Genomic DNA, 20,179 nt, shown 5'->3' with positions numbered 1-20,179 from the left:
CACTGCAGAGCATCTTTCCTTTTTGCTTGCCTCACAGCTATTCACACAGCCTGTCTTCCTGACAATGGGCCTCAGGGAGTCCATTTCTCATGTTAAGGAGACGATCTGCAGTTATTAGTGGGAGTCATTTACACTGGCATCACTGATGTCCTCTGCAGATAAGAGTGTACCCACCACGCATCAGGTGACATTCAGTTAGGACAAAACTACCATCAGCAAAACACGGTCCTCTGTGGTCTCTAGACATTCTCATTGGACAGATTAAACATAGTCTTTCAAAGTTTGATGCTATTTTTAATCATTATTTATCAAGCATATGCAACATGGGGATAGGGAACGCTTGACAGGAGGTAGACTTTATTCTTTTTAATTTTATTATGTCAAACACTGCAAGGTGGTATGAGTTAATTATCTAGATAATTCAAGCTGAACTTATTTTTGCTCATGCTGCCTATTGGGAAAGGCAGTCTTGGGCTTGCAATCTTTTCATTTCCACTCGGCTGCATAAGAATACGCCTTGGGCCTGGACACTTCCTTACCATGAGATAAAGGACCCTCACAGCCTGTGTTGGAATTATCATGTTTCAAACCTAGTGTGTGCCCCTTTGCTCTGCTTACACATGTACATCATAGCACCTGGGCAACCCCACTGCTGTATCTGGCCCCTGTGGGGAGGTGTTGAGGGTCCTTCTGCTGTAGCACAAAAAGGATGTGTATAGGCTGATTGCCCTGTGTCAGCTTCCAGGAGGAATTAGCTGGTAATGGGAAACCAACACCCACAACTGGAGCTGATCTTGTTCTGTTTCTTCTCTATGTGAGAAAAGTGTTGTTCCATCCAAGTGCTTAACTATCTTGTGTTTTCCTTGGAGACTCCAATACCAAGGTTCAGCCAGCAGAAATGTTCATACTTCTATTCCAAGTGATAGGCAACAGATGCCACTAGCTCAACACTGACCAAGAAGTTATAGGGAAAATTTGCATCATTTTGCATTTCACATTTTTAATTTAAATGGTCAAAATAAGAATTATTCTGATACATCTGTACATAGCTTACAGCATATATATATAGAAAGAGACCAGAGATAGAATTATGGATAACTCTATATATTGTTTTTAAAAACCCAGCTTATGCACCTTTTAGAAAAGCTTGGCCTCACCTGCCCACCACTCCCATCAGTTTGTCCCACCTATCCTTTTGGTGGCTTTTTGATGGATCCCACCATTCCTGCCCAGACACCTCCATCATCTTCTCTCTCCTTATGCCACTGACTGCCTCGGCCTCCCACAAGCGAGGATTAGGCTTTAACATGGCATTCGTTGCTGCCAACCAGGGGACACAGACAGTTTGTCTTCCAAATCCACACCAAGCTGACCCACAGAGCATCTTGTTCCTCCATTGGCTGTCTGTGATTCCAGGTAATGCAGATATTGTAGGAGAGTTGAGGACCTATGGTATGAACTTTGACTAATGAGAGATGACAGAGTAGGAAGAGCCATCTGGTAGATTGCTTGCTCTTAATCTTCTGAGGGACTGTGCTTAGATTCACACGTTCCTTTTGGACTTTCATGGGAGGTCCCACAAAACCTATAAATAGCTATGTTTTCATATATTCCTTAACCAGCTTGGTAAGACTAAGTAAAAGTGTACAATGCCAAATCAAGAAAAGAATTCAGAGCAGAAATTTACAGAGATTTTTTATTTTACATCCCATAACCAATGGACTTATTCTTCCTTGAATGAGAACTTGAAAGTTAATACCAGAATATTCTGTGTTTTATGTACAGTCCCTTTTATATGTAACAGAAACTTGTGAATAAAAAAATACATTCAAGAATTCTCTCCTTCTCAGGTTTTGAGGACTCTGTTTTTTTTTGCCTTTTGGAGCAGTGATACATGGGAAGGAGTTAGATCTGCAGGAGAGAGGGCACAACAACCTGGTGAAGCTTCAGAAAGATAGTGAAGAAAGAAGGAAATGAAAGAGGGAATGACTAACTCTAGCAGCAGCAAGGATGAGTGGAACTTGGTGAGGAAGAAGAAATACCCAGAATATTTTAGGAAGCTTAAAACATTTCTATAAACTTGATCCTCAGTATCCTAAACAGATCTTCAAGGAAGACCTTTATTAGTGTTCAAAGTTTGGTGTTCCATTTTATTTTATTTGTTTTTCAAAGATTTTATTTATTTGAGAGAGAGGGGGAGAGAGAGAGAGAGAGAGAGAGAGAGAACAGAGGGAGAGGGATGAGCAGACTCCCCGCTGATCAGGGAGCCCAATGTGGGGCTCGATTCCAGGACCCTGAGATCATGACCTGAGCCAAAGGCAGATGCCTAACTGACTGAGCCACCCAGGCATCCTTTCATTTTAATATGACACAGTGCTCAGTGGTTTGGCCCCTGCCTTAGGCCCAGGATGTGATCCTGGAGTCCCAGGATCCAGTCCCACGTTGGGCTCCCCACATGGAGCCTGCTTCTCCCTCTGCCTGTGTCTCTGCCTCTGTGTGTGTCTCTCATGAATAAATAAATAAAATCTTAAAAAAAAAAATGACACAGTGCTAAGAGGGACCTGGAAGCAAGAACAAGATGACTCGGGTTTTTTTCTGATTATATGCAGGAACATTCCACTTTGGTTAACTGTTTGGTAATCTTTGCGCCATTCATTTCATAGTGTGAATGGCATTATCCTCTGCCATTGGGTGTCTAGATCTCAAGGCCTTAGTTAAAAGAACCTTTTCTGGGTTTGCTGGGATCTCAAAGGTCAAAGCCGAATTCCCCACCCCATTCTGTCTTGGTGTTCATCCCTAAACATTAAAACCCAGCTACCCAGCTTGCAAGGCTCAAGTAAGGGAGATGTTAAGTAGTGTAGAAAACCAGGTGAGCGGACGTTGCCCCCTCTCTACCGCATCCCTGAGTCCTTGCAGGTGTGCTCTTGGCAACTCACCTCCAGTCGGTGCTGGCTTGCCTTGTCATGAGTTCCCGCAGCCTCTGTTCTGCACGCCTGGCTCACATCTGCTCGGATCCCCGCGGGTAGGTGTGCCATCTCGGGTCCTGCCTCTGATCTGTCTCCCTGGGAAGGAGAACTCTGCTGAGCATTGCTTTAAGGCCAGTAGACTGGTGGCTCAGCAGGACCTCATTACAAGGGGCCTTTACTTGATCTTTTGATGTTAATGCATCCAGAAACCGGATGTGAGGACGGCGGCGAGTTCCATTGTCATACTGATCCGTGTGCATTAAGTTCAGGATGTATAAAAAGCACAGACAATGCAGGGCTCAGCTCTGTGAAGCAACTCATCTCTGCCAGCATCGGGCCTCAGACCAGGCAGGTGGCTGACAAAGTCAAACATAAGAGACCCATTGATACTCTGCCTTTCATTCATCTCTCTACTCCCCATGCTCTACTTCACTCTGTATTATCAAATATACTTCCCAGGCTTCATCATCCTCCAGTTTTTAGCAAAGTTTGGCCCAGGGGAGGCCCTGGCAGAAATCTGAGAACAGGATCAAGGGATAAAGTGGGATGTTTCTCTCTTGTCTGTTTCTCGAAGGGGCTCGGGAAGCTCCCGAACCTCCTCTGTGGCTGCAGCTCCTGCCTTACTGACCCACCGGGGCTGCAACTTACACCAGGTAGGCCTCCGGGGCTGCCCCCCTACCACTCTGTCCCTCCATTCCCCCAGCACCTGCAGTTCCTTCATGTTGCTGATGCCTGAGTTACCTCACCATCCTCCGTTTAACTTCCTAGTTTTTTCATCGCATGTGAAGAGTTATCTGTGCAAAATTTACTTGGTTTAAAGCATTACAGTGAACCGTAGGAAGATTGCTGATATGAACCTGAATCTGAACAGTGAAAATGGCAATTGCCTACGGTTTTTACCAACTGTCCAGTGCTTTCTGTTTTCCATCTAGATCCTAATAGACATACACCCCCAAACCTAAGATAGTTAAAACTTCTGTCATAAATAGAGTGGGCTGAGACTTGAGTAGAGTTAAGAAGGAAATATTATTTAAACTGGCATTGTAAAGATAAGCCTAAGTGTGCCAGATAAAGAGAAAAATGGACGAACTCTGAGAGGTTACGAAAGGACAGCATCTTTGGGCAAAGGACAGCTTGCATGGCTCTAATTCTTGACTGAAATCTAATGGCAGCCCGGACATCAGGGAACCAGTGTGTCAGTTTGCTAGCTACAGCAGAGTACTTTTACATAGGGCTATAACAGAGTACTGTAAATGAGGTAGTTTAAACAAGAGAAATTTATTAGGTCACAGTTCTGAAAGTTAGAAGTCAAAGATTGAGGTGTGATCCGGGCCAGTGCCTTCTGAGTGCTGTGAGGAAGAATGTTCCATGCCCTTCTCTGTCTCCTGGTATTCTGTTGGCAATCTTTGGTGTTCTTTGGCTTGTAGATACATCACCCCAATCTCTGCCTTCATATTTGCATGGCATTATCTCTGTATCTCTGTGTCCAAATCACTCCTTTTTATAAAAACACCAGTCATACTGAATCAAGTACCACCCTAATACTGTAATCTCACCTTGAGTACCTCTGTAATGAACCCATCACCAAATAGGCTCATGTTCTGAGGTCCAAGGGATGAGGACTTCAACGCAGAACTTTGAAGAGGAAGCAATTCAACCTACAACAACCAGTTACAGCACATTGCTATGTGCAATTCAGGCAAGCAAGCAATACACTAATTATGGGTAAGATACTGAGGATAGTAAGAGGGCCTGAAGGAAGGAGGAGTCCTGCCATCCTTTGCTTGATCTATTTATTTGATCCCTGTGCCCAAAATTACACTCAGTTTATTATTATTATCCAGGTAAATAGTACAATAACTCTTTAAGAATTACTAATTCCTCTAAAGAACACTTAAGCATCCTGTAAAATTACAAGCAATAATACTCTGTTTCTTTCTATACTGATACAAATCATGTTCTGTATTTAAATGTTGCTACCAAGACCCACTCATCACTATGAGGGGAAGGTTCTAGCAAGAATTGAAAGGGACCTTTATATAAGAGCCCTATTGTATTAAAAGCGGTAGTAGTTCGTCTTCAATAAATGCTCATCACTTTTTAAAATCCTCCCTCAGGAAAAGAGATACAAATTTAACCTGTTAAGGATATACCTGCTCTCACAGGCACATTTTGTGAGATTTTCCAAACCCTCCTCTTTCCTGAGATACACAATGAAAAGAGAGCTGGGGAAGCCTTGAAAAGGTAAATGAAATGCTCTATGGAGCTGCAATTCACTGCACCCATTTACACAGAGTGGGCGGGAAGGTGCATGTGTTAAATTGAACATTTGCCCGTTAAATGACAACGAAATTAGGAGTCAGCCTGCACAGAATTCGACAAAGATGCTTCCCTTCCTTAGTCTTTCAGAGCATAATTTAAAATTGTTGTAACATGAAAGTCTTAGGCTCTTAGACTTACAAAGGATGTTAAAGTTAATTTTGCTCAACATTTTTCAAAGCTTGCCTGAATGGGAACTTCTAGTTAGAGATTTTTCAGAGGGAGGCAGGGAGAGTTGAGGGAAAGTGATTATTCACTTCACAAAACTGTGTTTAACTGACAAATAAATTACACACTGAGGGTGGTAGGAGCAGTTTGGAACAATCTGAGACAGAGTGATACGAGTTTAGAGCTGAAATGGTCCTGCAGGGTACACCCTATCTTACCCCCACATTTTATTTGTGAAGAAACTAAACTCATGGAACCGAAATGACATTTTTATGAAGTCATAATAATTAAATGGAAGACTGGAACTGTACCTTCTGATTCTGAGACTAGGCTTCCTTTCATTATACCAATCCGACCAATTAAAGAATGGCATAGCATGAAAAACAATGTCCCCTAGGGAATATATCATGTTTCCGTGCTGCTAATCCAGTGGGGGTGGGGAGAATAAAGACTGGTTTTCCTGTCCATCCACCACACAAATGAGGCACAGTATCATTGAAAGACCCTGTAGAATCTTACATATAAAATGGTCCTCAGAAGGAGAGAAGCGCTGGTTGTGTGGTGTGGCCCATGAAACAAAGCCAAAAGATATCATTTTCCACCCTGGTGCAGCTGTCACGATCCCTAGAGGAAGGAAGTGGAACAAGGAGGGAGAAGGTAGGATGCCAGGAATGGAGGGAGAAGGAATCACAATCTTGCTAAATTAGATGCAGCTTCACTTCACGCTTTGCAAACTTTAATTAAGATTACAGGCTGATTTCCAGCCAAACCAAGTCATGTGGGTCTGAAAGATGCTTCAGTATTCCTAAGCTTCTGAAGGAAAATCAAAAACAAATATCAAATGAAGCAAAATGGGCACAGAAACACCACAGCCTAAGCAATACAGAACAACAAAGAATGTCAGATAACTTGAATAAACTCAGTAAATGCTGTTTCAAAAGTGAAAATGTGAGGGTTGCTTGGTCGGCTCATTCGGAATAGTAGGCAATGCTTGATCTTGGGGTTGTGAGTTCAAGCCCCATGGGGAGAGTAGAGATTACTGAAAAAATTAAATCCTTAAAAAAAAAAAAAAGGGTGAAAACCTGAAACTTGACCCATTTCTGCTTCATTGCATTTTCAGATTTGATCTTTCCAGCACTTCCAGGCTTCCTCCCATTGAGCTCTGGCTTTATTCTCTAGCCCCTACTGATGTTGACCATATTTTTGTCATATTGAAATTACTGAGTTCAAGAGAAAACAACTGCCACTTGGTTCTCACCATAATCCACATTCTGCTGTGCTTTTACTGACAGGAGAATCAGCCATTTCTGAGCAACCTCTCTGTGATAAGCAACTTTCACAGCCCCATGTACTCCCTATTCCCTCTGAGTTTCTTTTTTTTCCCCCTCTGAGTTTCTTAACCCTATTGTGTCCATGAGAAAACTGAAGCAGAATGAGCTCAACTGACTTTTCAAAATGACTATAAAGTGGCAGAAAAAGTTTTCAGTCTGCCAGCTGCAAAACAGAGGCTTTTGCCACCACCCCCCATTATATGTCAATACCTCTGCCATGAATGATCAGAGCTTATGAATATGTCTACTTGCATCCATAGACATACATAGACTTTTTTTAAAAAAAGATTTTATTTATTTATTCATGAGAGACACACAGAGAGAGGCAGAGATATAGGTAGAGGGAAAAGCAGGCTTCATGAGGGGAGCCTGATATGGGACTCAATCCCAGGACCCTGGGATCATGACCTGAGCCAAAGACAGATGCTCAACCACTGAGTCACCCAGGTGCTCCCACAGACTTTTCATATAATTCCTTTATAATTAGAAATTCTGGGTTTTGCTATTTTCTTGTCCTGAAAGGTAGGCAAATTGATGTTAAACCAATCAGACAACTTCTTAATATGAATTCTAGTGCAATGATTATATTGGTTGTTATGACATCAATTTTCATCACTTCTCTAATAATTTTATTGTAATGAAAGCATCACTTTATAAACAGCTCATCAGAATAATTTTGTAAACGTAGCTTAGAAAAATTTACATTTCCCTTGTATCATGTTGCCTGGAGCTGAGTTCAGAATAATAAGTTGTTCTACTTTTACTTTTTGAAAAATCAGTATCACGTAAACTTGTACTCACATGGTATGTTCATAGTCTCTAAAACTGTAAGAACATGAATCATTTCTTATATGTAGGAGTGGATTTCTATAATGCCAATATTTCATGTCTCTATGCCTAAGAATTGAATTTAGGTGCAATACCATGGGTTTTTTTGTTTGCTTGTTTTGCTTACAAAAACAGTTTTAACTCTTATATAGGATTCTTAGACCAACGCTAATTAAAGTTGTATAAACTAAGGTGAGATGTCAGATAAGCTAAAGTTCTGTAGAAAGGAGAGGAGCCTTCTTATTAGCCATGATTATTTGGAATGCTCTCCCATTTAATTCATGTTTCCACATGTCATCCAGCATCACTGAACCAGAGGATTATGTTTAGCGCCAAGGCCTTTCATTTAGATATCTCTTTGTGTTTCTGTGCCCAATTCGTATGGCACACAAGTGCAGCAAATTTGACCTCAGGAGACCTTGGTGATCAGGGGCTCAGATTCCTTCTGGATGTGAACCTATGTCATGCTACCCGATAAACCGCCAATACCAGCAGATGTGCTAGCTGAGCTGCACTCATGCAGTGTGGTGCAGACCCGTGGGAGAGGATGGGGAAAGTAGTGGAGATTGTGTTGGTGGTGGAGGAGGGGGAGCCCAGGCGGCTCCAGCGGGGACATCTCCTGGAGATGCGGAGGGGCGCGATGAGTTGTGGCGTGGTGGAGTGTGCCCGTCGGTGTCCAGTCCTTTGGAGGTTTGCCTCATCTCCTTGCCACCTGAGAATGTAGCTTTTGGGGGCCCGTCCTTGGATGTGGTTCTTCTTCTGGGAGTTTTGCACGCCATCAGCCGATGCTGGTATTGCTTGTATGATAGTGCGGTGTGCAGGGAGATTATTCCAACTGGTGAATTTATTGACAGTGGATTGACAGCAAAGGCAGGTGGGCAGCTTCAGGATCCTTTGGTAATCATGACAGGAGGTATCCCAACGTGGCTTGCTGAACTAGGAGGAACCTGCCCATTTTTCTTCCCTTTTGATACCCGGCAAATGCTTTTTTACGTAGCTGCATTTGATCGGGACCGAGCATGACCTATGTCATGCTACCCGATAAACCGCCAATACCAGCAGATGTGCTAGCTGAGGGGGAGAGTGACTTTGGGTGGATAGTGGTGGAAGAAACTGAGCAATTTGGCTGCAAGACCAGCTGCAGAGGCTGGGGAGTGAGTTATAGTTCATCCCAATTAACCTCCTTCTTGTACTTCTTCCCCAGGGAAGAAAGACTCAGGAATCTGGAGGGACTGTAACCATAATGTGAACAAAGATGAGGTGAGAGGCAGAAGGAGTGGGCCATGGTGGACAAGGACCTGCTCTACCCAAAGTCTTCATCTAGGGAGATGCTATTAGCCACCATCCCCTTCCGAGATTACCTTTTCTGCTGCTGGGGCCACGCCCCTCCCTGAGGCACCACGCCCCTCCCGGAGGTGCCCACATTCATTGGCTGGTTGATACAGGTCTTTAATTAGGTGTACAGTAATTTCTTTGATTAGAGTCTAATCACATCATTTACAAGCTAAAATCAAAATAAAGCCAATCTGTTTTCTTCTCCTCTTTGTGTACTTAGAGGTCCAGAGGAACATCTTATTTCAATCACCTCCCATTTCTTTCTGACTTTTGCATCTGTGTTAGTCATTGTGTTAGTAACTCCTTCTCGAACCATCCCCAACCTGCATGTAAGTCTGGTTAATTTAAGTACACTTTTCTTCACGAAATTTTATCAGATCCTCTGAATTACAAGTGATCATTCTTCCATTTTCCTTCCTTGAGTACCTTCTTTGTATGTCTCTTTTTATGCCTATAATCAGATACTGCCTTAAACAAGTTATTAAAATACTTGTATTTACCTTCTGTTAATTTTAAGCTCTTTAAAAGAGTACAAAGACACTCCTTGTTTATTGAGTTCTTGTTCTCTGAGTACTTTGGATGTTAATTCAATAAATGTTTGTTAAATATAGTATGCAATAGATTCTTAGCAATAGTAATGTAAAACTGAAAAAGAGTGACCAAGAATGGGGTAAAACTAAGATTCTTTGTTTAAAAAAAAAAAAAAAGTCTAAAGTGACTACAAATCCTGGAGCTCTATTTCCCGGTGGTTTATATGATCCAGCCATTTGGTTGAAGATACACCCAAAAGAATCAGAGGAGCATTCCAATTTACCTTTGAGGGAAGTCCTGCTTTTTCTCATTTTGTATAATGTGTGAGGTGGGATTCTTCATCTTTTCCCCCTAAATATACTCCTTGTCTAGAGTTGGAGAAGGCTCTCAGCAGCGGGATTTTCAAAAAATAGAATTGAACTTTAAAATAAAGAAAATCTAAATAGTGTTCTGGGAGGAAAGAACTTGACAAGGCAGAGATGAAAACTATCTTAAACTGTCAATTATCTCTGTTGCTATGCAATTCAAATGACACCTGAGGTAAATTGTTTTTACTCCTTCAAAATCAGAAGCATAATTGCCTATTCCTGAAAAAAACCTTAGTCAAGTGACTAACTCCTTAGGCAGCTCTGAGTGATCTTTAACTTTTAGGGATATGCTATTTGGGCCCAAGAGGTAAATCTCAAATGAATGTTTGGTGTACAATGAAAAGGCCAAGACATTTGTAGAATTTGTGGTCTTTTGTTGATTTTTTCATGGAAGGATTATTGCATAAATTCTAGTTACTGTGTTCATTTAGATTATAGCATTTCCCCAATAATACATGTTATATTAACCTTCAAGCATTATTCGTAAATCTTTTCTTGTCCAAGGAAAATTTATTTTTTCTAAATAATGTGCTCTGTCTCAAAATGTGTATATATTTAATATAGAAGTATTTGGTGCAGTAAAGTCCGAACTTCATATTTCTGTAATTCCTCTCCTCAAACTGATTAATGTCATGCTGCACCCCACCATCTCCATTCAAAACATATCATCTAGGGATGTCTGGGTGTCTCAGTGGTTGAGCATCTGCCTTTGACTCAGGGCGTAGTCCTGGGGTCTTGGGATCAAGTTCCCCATGAGCTCCCCACAGGGGGCCTGCTTCTCCCTCTTTTTATGTCTCTGCCCTTCTCTCTCTGTGTCTCTCCTGAATAAATAAATAAAATCTTAACAGACAAACAACATATCATCTAATTAACTCTTACAGAGATACTAGCTGTTAGGAACAAAGACAGAAATAGTCCACAGATCATTGATCTCCTATTTAGCTCAATAGAGGCGTATTCTTTCCACTACCAACAATATGCCACTTCCCAACATAAATCTAATGATTGGGTACCCTTCTTTTTGATAGCTGTAATCATCATGATGGACAAACCCTAAAAAAAAAGTTGCCAGAATTTTCTGGAAGAGTTCAGACTTAAAGCAATGATTCACCATCCTTCTTAAAATAGTACTTTGTAAATGATTATCTCCATATCGATTATTACAACTGCACAGATGTTTGTAGGATGAACTCATTCTTATGATGTTAATTTACTATTGGGTTATTAGTACCGAAATGAAATTTTGTTATTATAGTACCCATAGTAGTTGTATGAAGAAGCTATATACAGTTCAAAGGATTGAGACATAATTTTATTGTGAAGAGGACAGGATTTTTTTCAGATGGAGGGAAACCAGATGGTAGGCCCTCACCATTTCCAGCAGCATTGACCTTGGTCTATGCAGAATTGTCTGTTGTCTCATCTATGTAGTGGTGGGAGTTCATGTGAAGTGCCCCAGAACAATGACTGATGTGTAGGGAGCTCTTGATAAATTTTAGTTTCCTTCTCTTGACTGAGTATTTAATATACTTAAATAAAGGTGATTTTACTTCTTTTGAATAGGTGTTTTAAAAAGTCAAATGATCAAAGTAATTTAGAATTTCTAGAGCATTTTAAAAATTGTTTTAGCATTCAGCAGCCCACTCTTAGCAATCCACTACTGACTATAGCATTCTGCAAGAAGCTGGTTCTGACATGCCAGGGTTTTCAAGAATTTTTCCTCATCCCCTGATCCCCCCCCTTTGAACAGTGTAATAGTCTCCATGTGCACCCCACGAACCAGTGTGTTTTAGAAAACTCCGGTGGGGAACATCCCTATACTAGTGGATGCAAGGTGTTCCACACCAGAAAGATCCAGAGATACAAGCAAATTACTTCAAAGTCACATTGCTGTTCACTTCAATAAATATAAAATTAAACCATTCATACTGGGATTTCCCAGGTGAGATTTTGATTTTAGCTTCTTTTCACACACTGTTTAATAGGCATTTGTTCACATTGTCTTTGATGTAGAAGGGTTTTAGGAATTCATCTTACTAGAGAGTCATTTTAATTCTGTATTGCACATGGCCAATGACAGGCCAAAGCAAGCAGGACTTATCCCCATGATATCATGTTCCCCAGTTTCTCCAGAGACACTGCAGGCTATCACTCTCATCCTGTCCCTGCAGAAAAAAGGTCTGAAGAAGGGGAAGGGGGTTAATTTTTACTGAATTTAACTATTACTAGGTACTAAACTGTGTACTTTATATTTTATTAAGTATTGCACTTTATTCTCAGCCTTGACTCAGATTAGGTTGGTGTGGTTTGTATTTTAGTTTTCACCACTTTAGAATTAAGGAAACTATTCCAATTTGCCTCATTACATATTCTTCTAAGGACTGAAATGGAATAGGGAAAGTTGAACTTGAGTAATGTATGTGATTAGGTCATTTTAAAATCCATTAAGAACGTGAAACATGAAACTTGATTCACTGGTTATATTAAGTATTACTAAAATTACTTTTTTCTTACTCTAATGGAAATGTATATTAACAAATATTTAGATAATGCATAAAAGCAAAAGAGAATTTTGAAATCTACCAGTAGACATGGCCACTATTAATATTTTGTTGTGTAACTCTCCATAGGTTCCTATTTTGCATATATATCATACACATAATGCCATAGTATAAAAATACAAATATAAATTTTGTATTTTATTATCGAGTTTTTATTTAAAAGTAATGCATTCTTTTCATAATATATTTAAAATTCTTCATAGTCTTCATCCCTGAAGGCAAATACTTTTGTATCTCCCAGATGAATTTGCTATGTATATTCCAACAAGTATCCTGCATAAACATGCCATTTTTTCTTTTTACACAAATGGCAGCATGCATTACACATGAGTCTGTGCCTCATGTTTTAAATGTCAAGTCTGTTCATATCGGTGTCTATAGCATCTGCACTGATTGGTTTTGTATTGATAAATTCATTGATAGACATTTATATGTTACAATGAAATTGTAATTATAATCATCATAATTTTTGAAGCTACACATCCAAAAAACACTAGAGCCATGTTTCAGGTAAATGTGATCTGTTTTCAGAGTCTACGATTTTAGCCAATAAATTATGTTAATTCCATTTCTTTTCTTTTTGTAGCTCCTGAATATTACAGATTGATTTCTGGATATTTTACCTATTGGCTAATCTTTTCTTTTTTTAAAGATTTTAATTATGTATTTGACAGAGAGAGATGGAGCATGAGCACTGGGGAGAAGGCAGAGGAACAGGGAGAAACAAACACCCCTCTGAGCAGGGACCCCCATGCAGGGCTCAATCCCAAGACTGGGAGAGATCGTGACCTGAGCTGAAGGCAGATGCTTAACTGACTGAGCCACCCAGGTGCCTCCATCTATTTGTTAATCTTTGGTCCAATACTTTATTTTCTAATATTTTCTGATTATTTTTAATTGAGTTTATCATCTGGTTGAATTATAGGATCCAATATTTTTTAGTCAATTTTCTTGGCTTTTAAAATGTCATCCTCAGCTAAAAATAGTGATAGTTTTTGTTTCCTCTTTTCCAGTCTGTATACCTCTTTTGCATTTCTCCTGTCAAGTAGCACTTCCAGGAAAATATTAGATAACAGTGCTGGTGATATTCATCTTTGTTTTGTTTCTGACTTCAAAAAAAAAAAACCTATTATTTTTTAAAAGAAATACTAATTGCCATCAATTAGGAGATAAAAGCACATTAAGCCCAGGGCATATACCATTCTTTTTTATATGCTTATCTTATTTTTGTCTGATGGAATCTATTCATATTAGATTAATGCTTTTCAGTCCAAACAATTGGCTATTCTATCTCACTTCCTGAGACAGAAATTCCATTGGAAGTGATCTTTTGTTCAGTGTTGTAATTTGATAAAATTTCAACTTAGTAATAGAGAATTTGATGTATAATTTAAAATAAAATTTCTTTGGAATAAAAGGCCTCACTGCCTGGATCTTACACTAACAGCCACTCGGTTGTCTTCTATAACACTAAAGCCTGTATCAAAATAACTCATACGTGCTTCTTTAAGTCAAGCAGAAATAACCCGACAAGGGCTTGCGAGCATACAAAATCATGACACTTGCACTGCCACAAGTGATTCTACTGGGCAGAGGATTAGAATGCAGGTGCATTTTCCATCCTAAACAAAGTTACCCTAATTATGCATATTTTACAAACATTTAAAACTTTAAAAGCAAAATGTGTTGAATTATTGAGCTTAATTCCCTAACTCTGACAACAAACTAGTGAAGGATGTCTTATGTTTTCTCTCTATAGAAGCTATCAAATGAGAAATCAGGCCTCTCTCCTGGAAACCAGTTTAGGTATACAGTGGCTGGGGCACCCTGCTATCCATACATCTCCCAAAGCGTGACATAAATCGATTGCACACAACAGTGGCTGTACAACCTCACAGGACATTCGGGACAGAAGAGAAGAAAGCACATCTTCCTTCTCTGACTTCTCAGCATATGCTGCTGCATTTTGGAAAGTTGGAAGAAAATCTGGAAGTTAGTATGTGCTAGAGTTTTAAATTTTATTATTATCCCTTACCTATTAAATACTTACAAAGTTATTTTTTGAGAGACTGAATTATTCATTTGTAGTAGGACCTCAAATGCTATCGATCAAAGTGTTTGACTAAACCATGTTTTCAAATGTATAAACACTAAGTAAGCCCTCTTTACAGGATCAGGATGTGTGATGAATAAAGATCAAGTTTTCTAAAACGAGCAATCTTTACACTCAATATTATCAAAAGAAAGAAAAATGCTGCTTACCAAAGTCCTGGACAAGAACACGTGGGTCATTTTATCTAGTCTTTTTTTCTAAGGAATTATTACTTTTTATGTAAAATATCATTATTAAATCATCATGTGTGGGATGCCTGGGTTGCTCAGTGGTTGAATGTCTGCCTTGGGGTCAGGGCGTGATCCAGTCCTGCATCAGGCTCCCTGTAGGGAGCCTGCTTCTCCCTCTGTCTGTGTCTCTGCCTCTCTCTGTGTGTCTCTCATGAATAAATACAATCTTTAAAAAAAAATCATGATCTGTTCATGAATTCAAGTCACAGATATTTACACAGTGCTGAAATACTATCCTTTTACGAATTATAGAGAAAGGAATATTCACCAAGCACACAGTCTGTAACCTAACAGAGTACACTCACATTGCCCTTTTCCTTCCTACTTTCTTGTTCTTGATATCTTTGGACACTTCAAATTAGTCTTATGTTATATTTTCTGAAGCCCTGGTTTTAAGCAATCCACATGAAAAGTTTGAATCCAATTATTCACAACATTTATATTTATGTTTATATGTAATGCCTTAAACAAATTAATACTCACAAAGGAGAGCTATTTACATACAGATGAATGCCATCCTTTTTATGATGCTAACAAACTCCTTTATTGAAAGATAAGACCCTAACAGCCCCAAAACAATAATTCTCTGAAAATACTAAAGCATAAAAAAAACACTCCATATGCATTTGAACATTTAGCCCATTTTCTGCTATTGCTAGTTAGTAGTGACTTTAAGAGGAAAAAAAAAAAGAGAATCAAAAAAAGAGAATCAACCTTTGATTAAACAAATATTATATTTGGCCATTAAAGAGTAAACAGTGATGTGTAGAGTGATGTAAATAATCCTTAGAAACAACTATTCTGTTTTGATGTTATCCTAGATCCCTGAACAGAGAGAATGAGTTTTGAGGCGGTCACTTGATAATGGGCAAGGCACTTAACACATTCAGACTTGTTTTCTCAGCTGTAATATCAGTGTGTGCATGCGATTATGTGTGTGTGTGTGTGTACTTCTGGATCTGGTGGAGCAACATTACTAAATAATATTATGATCTCTTTCTAGTTCTAACATTTCATGCCTATGGGGCTGATTATTATACCCATTTTCAGCTCTACATTTATCCAAATTGATCCATTTTAGACTCTGCTCTACGCTATCTAATTTGGCAATTGTACTCACTTCCATGATCCCAATCTTTCTACGAAATCCTGAATTCTTTTTTTTTTTTTTAAATTTTTATTTATTTATGACAGTCACACAGAGAGAGAGAGGCAGAGACACAGGCAGAGGGAGAAGCAGGCTCCATGCACCGGGAGCCCGACGTGGGATTGGATCCCAGGTCTCCAGGATCGCGCCCTGGGCCAAAGGCAGGCGCCAAACCGCTGCGCCACCCAGGGATCCCGAAATCCTGAATTCTTGATTCATATTCCTAACTGCCCCTGAGCATTCCAATCAGGATGCTCATCCAGCCTTTCTTTCATTTATTCAACACATTGCTTATTTTTATTTTTTGTGTACCTTTATTTTCTTTTGTATTTATTATACGCCACATCATAGGGATTAAATGGAAAGGAAAATTTGAAAAGGTATCTACTTTACAGGCTTTTAATTACAAAATGAGTAAGTCACAGGGTAAAAGGTACAGCATAGGGAATATAGCTAATGGTGTCATAATAGTGTGTGGTGACAGACGGTAGCTACACTGAGGGTGAGCAGGCCATAGTGTATAGACTTGTTGAATCACTATGTTGTACTTCTGAAACTAATGTAACATTGTGCGCCAACTGTACTTTAAAAAAATTTTAAATAGTTGTATCGAGAGAGAGAAAAAAAAAGGTGCCTCCTGGGGCGCCTGAGTGGCTCAACAGTTGAGTTTCTGCCTTTGGCTCAGGTTGTGATTCCAGGGTCCTGGGATCAAGTCCCACATTGGGCTCCCTGCAGGAAGCCTGCTTTTCCCTCTACCTATGTCTCTGCCTCTCTATCTCTGTGTGTGTGTCTGTGTTTCTCATGAATAAATAAATAAACAAACAAACATAATCTTAAAAATAAAGGTGTCTACTTTAAAGCTGTCTACTTTAATAAAACCTACAATATTTTAAGCTTCATTATGTTCCAAAACAAACTTCCCTCTGAAATCTGTGTTTCATCCTATATTCCCATCATTTAAAAAACAACACCAAACCACATCTTAATCTATGACACTCCCTGAGACAAGGGACCATGAACACTTGATTGCTGCCTTTACATTCAGACCCCAAGTCTTAGGGTTTCTATCTTAGAAATAATTCTCCTACATCACTGCCATTGCCTTAGGTTGCTCAAAGTCTTCTACTAAAAAAACCTACATTAAGCATCCGATTTGTTACTATTCTGCCTAAAGATGCACAAAATTGTTATGAAGTTTCACTTCCACACATGCATCATTTTACATTTAACACACATTGAACCCTCTATTCTTACTCTAACCTGACAGAATGAATCATACTCTTAGCATCTTAGGGGCTTAGTTTCTCAACATGAAAGGTTCTAGGATTAGCCACAGACACTCATAACTACATACCTACCAAACATAAGCCATTTTAATAAAATTTAGACTTATGTTTACAACTTGACATGCAAGCTATAAGGCACAAAGAACAGAGATCATGCAAATAATATCTGAGTAAAATTAAGTAAGGTAAATACATAAAAGTATGTACCTTTACATAAAAGGTAAAATTTACATAAAGGTAAAAATTTACATAAAAAGTAAAATTCAGTAAGGTAAATACATAAAAGTATGTACCTTTACATAAAAGGTAAAATTTGCTAAAGTGAGCTGCTTTTCAACTATTATTCCTATCTATGTCTTTGTTGCTCACGATATTGTATCTCAACTGCTACTGTCAAGGAGCATTTTCAAATATAAAGGAAAGAAATATTAAGGTATGTATCCATGTAAATACATGAAAATTGGCTATTGCATATTTTAAGTAGCTGATGGTAAATGATTACCTTGATGGGAGTCAAATGTGAAAAGGAAAGCTAAACTAGTTTGGCCTGATCAGTTCTCTAAATGTCACTTTATTTGAAAAGATCATAGAAGCAGTGCTCTTTTTTTTTTTTTTATCTCTCCACATCTCTTAATGTTTTTTTGAAGTTTGAAGCTCCTCTTTAAAATATCTGAAGTTTGAAAACACTTGAGGATTGAATTTTTTCTTTGAAAAATTCAGTATACAAAAGAGTGACATTTTTTGGCCTCGAGACGAATTGAACCCAGTAATTTTTTTCCAAGTCTCTGAAGCTTTTCCCCAGCCTTCCTCCTCCACTTCTTATGTAGCACAATGGTGGTTCAGGTTCCTCAAAGAGCTAAGTAAGGGAACAGTTGATGGAGAAGGGACAGAAAGTAAGGAAGGAGGCAAAGCTTAGTAGCTGATTCCAAAGACTGATCCCTCTAAGGTGGAAGATGAGCATTGTTTTTTGCCACTCATCAGGGAGACCACTATATGACAGAACTGGATGGGTAAAAAAATAGTGCTTTGTTTTTTTCAGGGTGTAAGGAATGAGATAGACTGATCGTTGTATCTCACAATCTCTTTTTACCTGTGATGTAATCAGTAAAAAATTTCATGAACCTTAGATTTTTCATAAAATTTGTCTGTAGGTTTTACCATTTTGAATTTATTAAAGTCAACTGTGCAGAAAGCACCTCACACTTTTATCCAAATATCCCTGTGTCAACCAAGAGTATTTGCCTGAATATTTTGTAAGGACTGCCAATGTGCCAAGCATTGTTCTAAACACAGTAAATGGATTAACTGATTTAATCTTCGAATCAACCTTACCAGTAGATGTATTTGTCTAATTTTTTAATTAAAAGTGTATGCACAGACAAACTGAGGCACACGGAGATGAAGCAGTTTGCCCAAGGTCATTGAGCAAGGAAATATTGCAGGTAGGATTGGAGCCAGCAACTTGGCTCCAGAGCAGATGCTTAAAAGCTATTGAATGACTCGTTGGCTTCTAGAATTTACCTTATGGATCTGGATTTGAAGTAGAAAATCAATAATACTGAAAAACTTCCACCTTACAGGGCCATTTCATAAATAATCATGGTAAGTTGCTAGGATGGAGGAGAAGAAATGACTTGGCAGGAGATTTCAGAGAAACCACTGAAATCTAACTCATATGGGAACTGAAGAGATCCAAGGACAGGATGAATTTCGTAAGTATTAGCACTTTTTCTGGCAGTTCTCCTATTCTCTGTGCTCCTTTGTCTGAACAAAAGTAGCTACAGGTTCTTATCTTCTCTGATCTGATCAGATTTTCCCCCTTCTGGCCTCTTCCTGGTTTAATGGTTTTGCAGATGGTTTTGCAGGAGTAAGGTTGGTAGGCTCAAATCCAAGCTCAAATTGATTTCTTTCTTTGTGAAAAATTAACACTACTGGTTCTAAAACAGAATTGTTGGAGAGATCCGTGCAATATTCCATGTAATGTTTAGCATAGAGCTTTGCACAGAGTAAATAGTGTTTGCTATTAGTATTGATCTTAATAGTCTTATTATTTCTTTCACATCATTTTACTTTGTCCCCTATCCTCCCTCTTTCTTAGCTGCTGTGTCACCTTCCTAACATTTAAGCTAATTTTTAATTGATGATTATCAGTAGCCACACTCCTTGCTCACCATCATTAAGGAATCTCTCTTGTTTACATAAAAGTCATCCACTATGTCAGCTGAGAATCTTTTGGGAAAGCAGAATGTTCCTTTGGACAGTGAGGCTAGGTCAGCCTTCATACTGGGTACTTCATGGGTCAGTGCCCTTGGACAAACAAAAGGAGATATTTTATTTTGAAACAGAAGGTTCAGGATTAAACAAAGGCGAAGAGGAGGATAACAATTCAGGAGTGCCTACTCTGTGTTTGGGGGTCGATAAAACATGCTCACCAACAGTCTCATTTCACATTCCCAGTGATGAGTAAAGTCACTACCCCCTCATGTTACAAATGAGGACAATGAAATTGGAAATGATAAGTCACCTCCCCAAGCAACATACTTCTCTACTTGAGTCAAAGTTTATGATCTTTCTATAGCTCGAAGCAATATATCTGAGCAGACATCATTAAGACAATCCAAAATAGTCTGGTGACTCAGAATAAACAATTCTGAAAGAAAAGGCACATAAACCATCATTCAAATAACAATAAGGCCTTTGCAAACAGTAAAACTGGTTTTGCAGAATGCCCTGAGCTGAAAAAAAATAAAATAAAAAGAATTTGTAATCCTCAAAATGTTTGTATTCTAAAATTATTTAGTATGTTCTTCAGAGCTGAAATCATAGAATTATTACAACGCTTTCATCTATTTGTGGAAAAATGATCGTCTGGATAACCAGGATCCAGAGCTTCCCTCAATCCTGCAAACACCACCAGCATTCTCCCCTTTACATTCATACTCTGTGTTTTCTTTCCCCTTCCAAGGTGGTTCTTGCCATTAATTTTTAAATTCCTT

Source organism: Vulpes lagopus, chromosome 3 (assembly GCF_018345385.1).
Source record: "Vulpes lagopus strain Blue_001 chromosome 3, ASM1834538v1, whole genome shotgun sequence".
Classification (NCBI taxonomy): Eukaryota; Metazoa; Chordata; class Mammalia; order Carnivora; family Canidae; genus Vulpes; species Vulpes lagopus.
This window is presented reverse-complemented; position numbering follows the sequence as displayed.